The sequence below is a fragment of the Quercus suber genome, unplaced genomic scaffold, assembly GCF_002906115.3.
Source record: "Quercus suber isolate HL8 unplaced genomic scaffold, Cork oak 2.0 scaffold_421, whole genome shotgun sequence".
Taxonomy (NCBI): domain Eukaryota; kingdom Viridiplantae; phylum Streptophyta; class Magnoliopsida; order Fagales; family Fagaceae; genus Quercus; species Quercus suber.
Window position 1 is genome coordinate 678476 of NW_027069872.1, and position 5885 is coordinate 684360.

Sequence of the window (5885 nt, forward strand, 5' to 3'; positions counted from 1 at the left end):
TCATAGTTAATCAAAAGGGGGGTGGGAGGTGGGGGGAGAGTTGTGAAAAGAGAAGTGTAAAATGTTTTATACTTCATTTAAAAGTAAAATATTTTACGCTTGGGAGGGGTTGTTTTACAGTTTGACTATAAAATATTTTACAGTTGATCAAATTTTACACCCAAACAAACATGGTAAAATGTGTTAAATAATTTCCAGAAAATATTTTACTTCGAAATAAATGGAGCGTGAAAAGAATGTTATATGAAGTAATTAATAACCTTGATGGATTTAAGAACAGGCTTGTTGAGGCGCTTCAACTGCCGTTGAATATCTAGTTTTTGTTTTTGACCAAAGATGGTGTTAGTGTTTCTTACTCCAGTTGCTACCATTGGTATGAGAAAGCACAAGCACAGGGTCATCTTTACTACCCTCGACCACCTCTTCCCCTTGACACAAGGTGATGCCATAACTGACTAATACTTGTAGCAGTTGATGGTTTGTGGTGTACAATGATGTAATTGCTAGCTTTGGTTGTCCCCTTTGCAATACTTAAAAATGTTCAATTTTTCATCTTTGAACTGTTACACATTCTATCTATCTATCTATTTATAATCATCAATTCTATTTATAATCTATCTATCTATCTATTTACAAAGAGAATTGAAATATTCTCAAGTGCCACGTTGGAGATAAGAACAAATTAAATATTGATTTTTTGTTTCATTTGGTTCAATTTTTTGAGTCTTTTCCTCTGTCACACATACAAACAAAACTCTTTGCATTTCATTTCACAATTTTCACCTCTTTCACTTCTACTCCTTTATATATATATATATATATAACTTGAAAGTAGTGTTAAGCAAAATAAGGCGGTAGAACCAGCCAAGCAGTATATAACAAAATAATTCAAAGTAAATAATTCAAAGTAAACAAAAGCAATTTAGAACCGTCCAGTATGGCGGTAATCCGTCCAAGGTGGCGGTAGCAACAAGTAGTATAATGAACATAATGAACATAGAGTTAACTGAAAATACTTCTTTATTGAAAGTAGAGTTAAACACTTACAGTAGATTTAACATAATATATTAACCAAGTGATTACTTAGATTAATTTTCAGATCTAGCTTAAAAGCAAATAAATCATATCATGCAAGTGATTACATGTATTTTCTATTATAAATTACATTTAGGTTCAAGAATGTGCGAAGTAATGGTAGGTAAAAGTGATAGTCATATCATGATTGAATATTTATAATTTTTTTTTTTTATACAAGATAGAAATTCTACTCTACCCTAATCTAAGTGTATATATATATGTATGTTCGTTTAGACCCCTTAAACAGATTATTTAATCTAATATATTAACCAAGTGATTACTTAGATTAATTTTCAGATCTAGGTTAAAAGCAAATAAATCATATCATGCAAAGATGCGAAAAAGTAAATAATACCACGATATGATGACCCAGGAAAACCAATGAAATTAACCGTTTCAAGGTAAAAACTTGAGGAGAATTTAACCTAACTATCTTCAAGGTAAACCAAATCCACTATAAGAGAATTGAAGTTTTCACAAAAGATTTAACCCTAAATCTAATACTATTTCATGTAGTAACTTATTGACACGACCACGTGCAAGTTTCGAATCCACGAACTTCTCCTCTTTTTGAATTTACAGCAACACAAGCTGCCTTGCTTATGACTTTGAGATCCCACTCAAAAGTTTCAGATCACCCTCAATAATGATCTTGATGCAGCAACTATGTTCTACCAATTCTTGATTATAGTTTTGGCCCCGGTAAATTCTTGTGTAGTTAGAAAGTACAAAACCTCTCAAATTTCACAAATAGTAACACACAAGTCTTCTTCAGCACCCTCAAAAGCTGCTTAAAGCTTCCCTTTTATATGTGGAGAGTTTAGATGAAACCCTAAACGTTTTCGTGGCCTTTGGGCCTGTTTAAAAATTCTGCAAAAAACTGTGCCTACGATTTTCTATCGGTCAAACCTAATTCTCGATTGGTCAAGAAAGGCAGAACTTCACTTCCTTTTCTGCAATCAGCTGGACTTCAAACCTTGAAACACCCTTATTTAAGCATTGCCTAAACACCTAGACTAAACATGTTTTGTTCTTGGTTTGCCAACATAATACAACAATGATTCTAAATATTCAATACTAAATCTTTAGAACCTAACAGTGTGTGAAAGCTCTCTCCTGCAAACTTGAACTCTGGCTCTTGCCCCCCACACCCTACATGCACTTTGAGAATAAGTAAAGGCATAATGCATTATTGCATACATTAATATTTATATACATATGTTTTTAAGAAATTGTGGAAATAAAATGATAACATGATTGTTGATGTGACTCAATAAGAGTGTAATAATAATAAATGCTACGGTTCAACTTTTACATATGCTAGTTGCTAATCCGTGCGAAGCACGGGAATAGTTATTGGATAAGTTAAAAAACCATTATTTTTTAGTTGGAGTAGTATACAAAACTGCATGAAATTAATAATAATAATAATAATAATAATAATAGTAATAATAATAATAATAATATTGAAAGAAATAGCACAAAGTTTTATTAGTTAGGCAGGAAAAAGCAATGTTGTTTTATTTATTATTTTTTCTGGAAATGAATAAGAGACAGAATGTTACTTCTCTAGTTTAATGTGTGTTGCATATATAGGTATATACAAGATACGTTGTAATGTCTATACCAAAATATACCTATTGAAAGGTTATAACCTTTCAAATTGGATATACCAAAAAAGTGTCTATTGATAGGTCATAACCCTTCACATTGGATATTAAGGATGTCCAACCAAACCCAGTACCCAACTAACCCAGCCGATCCGACCCGAAAACCAGCCAACCTGATGTCAATGACGGTCGGCAATAGGTCTTCGCCCCTAAAACCTTACACCAACTGGTTGGTTGACGGGTTTGAGCCTAGAAAACTAATTTCCATCAACTCGACCAGCTATACACCAGAAACTTGTTGTTCTCCGCTAATTGGAGTGGTTGGCCTGTCTGTTTTGTCCAATCTGTTGAGATTCGACCCGATCTCTTCAAGATCCGCCAAAATCTCGTCAAGATCTGGCTTGATCTCTTTGAGATCCACCAAGATCTCATCGAGATCCAGCCAAATCTGAAAAAAAATCGACAAATTTTGACATAAACGGATCAATTTTTGCAAAATTTAGAGACGTTTCGCATAGTCCGAAACCGACCGAGACCCAACTGGAAACCGAAGGCATCCGACCACCCAAACCGTCTACATCTACCAGTCAACGACGGGTCTGGGTATGGGAGACCCGAAGTGATCAGGTCGATTTTTGGTTAGGCACAAACCCGACCCGGACCAACCCGTGAACAACCCTATTGGATATACCGAAAGGTGCCTATTAAATGGTCACAACCCTTCATATTGGATATAGCAAAAGGTACTTATTGAAAGGTCATAATCATTCATATTAAATATATATTAAAGGTGTCTATTGAAAGGTTATAACCCTTCATACCAAAAGGTGTCTATTGAAATGTCATAACCTTTCAAATTGGATATACCAAAAGGTTCCTATTGAAATGTTATAACCCTTCATATTGGATATACCAAAAGATACCTATTGAAAAGTCACAAACCTTTATATTTGATATATATTAAATGTGCCTATTGAACGAAAATGTGTCTATTAACCAAAAATGTGCCTATTTGAATGAAAATGTGTCTATTGACCGAAAAATGTGCCTATTGAAGGAAAATGTGTCTATTGACCAAAAATGTGTATATTGATTGGATATACCAACCGGTGCCTATTGAATGAAAATGTACCTATTAACTGAAAAGGTGCCTATTGAATGAAGATGTGTCTATTGACCGAAAATGTGCATATTGAATGAAAATGAGTCTATTAAATGGTCATAATCATTTGGGTATAAATAATGGTTCATATTCATTTGGTAACTTCTTCTCAATTTCTTTTCTTTCATCTTTCTTAGAAACACAAGAAATCTGTGAGTTTTCTACAAAATTGCTATTTGTAAAACCCAATAAATTAGATAGTATCCTAAGGACAAATTTGTGATAACCCTTTAGCAATTCTTGTATGGGGGCAAATATTGTCTAAAGATAACATTCAACTGTGCCTCCATGCCAATCAAATTTTCCGTTTGTCTACTAGATTATTTTGTTATTTCATTATATTACTCCTCTAAATTCCCAACAATTTGGAGAATTTGATTTAGGCCCAAAAATCAAGCCACAACAACTATAACAACAATAATACTGAACAGTTTTTTTAAACGCCTTACGAATACTTTTTTTCTAAAATTTTCATTCTCTTTCCTATGCCTTACCAATGCTTTTCTTCTCAATGACAGTTTTTTCTTTTAATATATACATCTTATATGAAGCGGTAAGTATATACTGAAACTTAACAAGTAAAATGAAAAAGTACAATTGTGCTGTGTTTTTAAATGTATACATGGCTTAATTTATATAGTCATGTAGCTTAATAGAGAGCGGTCAACAAAAAGTCAAACATTTCTCTTTTATATTATATATAGATATAAATTGTTTAATTTTGAAGTTCCATTTTTGTCAATTTAATCTCTCACTTTGTAAAAATGAGTTAATTTAATCCTTCCTTCAAAATCAATTAGTAAACAAATAGCTTAAACATTTTTTTATTAAAAAATTAACTAAAAAATAAATGAGATATATTACTTGATAGACATTATATTATTAAAAAAATAATAATTTAAATGAGCTAATTTGTTAACAAATTTGAACAAAATAACCAAATGGACTCAATTTAGAAAATTGGTGGACTAAATTGACAAAATTAAATGTGGAAGAAAATAGTTCAACCCATACCAAACCTGGGCCTAGAACCATCGGACATAGGCCTGTTCCACCAATAGAAGGCCCGAGCTGAATTACCCAGGCCATTGCAATCTCTATAGCATCTAAGAAAACCCCGCCTATCCTCTAAGAAAGGGAAGTAATCTTTAAAGTACTCCGCCAGCCAAGCACAAGATTCAGCTTTGGGCACAAGTTACTAGAAAATCATTTCAGTAGCAAAACTATGGGTCCCACTCCCTAATAGAAGGTCAGATTCATTGGAACAATAGCCCAGACCTAAAGGGCCACCTAGACTCTACGGGTGGAGGGACCCATATGCATACAGAATATTCTCTCATCATAATGAGTCCACTAACAAAAAGATATTAAAACAAAGGAGAAGGTCAGGGTAAGGGGTTGGAACATTTTTTAGGGAAGAGAAACCACGAGAGAGTAAGAAATCATCAAACAATACTTGGGAAATGTGATCTAACTCAGGATGCCTTAGGGACACCTTAGTTGCCAAAGGTCCTCCTCGGGCAGTAGATTTCTAGTAACATACCACCTCATAACCGTTCATCACCATCATCCACCTACCAAAATTTCCCTTGGGATCTTCCATTATGGGCTATACCCAAAGTAACAGAAATTAATTGGGGGTCGAGGCCCAACAATCCCTATATCATTGTAGGCCGTACCACCACATTAAACATCAATGGTTAATTTGACAATTGAAGTAGAAATAAAAATAAAATAAAAACTAAAACTAAAACTAATAATCAAGAAACAAAATTGAATTTTAAGAGAAAAAGTATCATGATTTCCCGAGTTGTTTGCTTCTTTAAAGGATTTTATGCCCGGTAATATCCAGGAAGGTACTTCGGATTTATTTTGGGAAGCAAATGGAGGCATATATGGGGACAGTATTTATATCATGGATGGAGGTTGGAGACATTAGTGAAGGTAACCGTGTGAATTTTCACTTTTCCAGGTGCTACTATTATAAAGTCTCAAGTGGTGGAGGTTGTTATGATTTTTTTTTTTTTTTTTTTTTT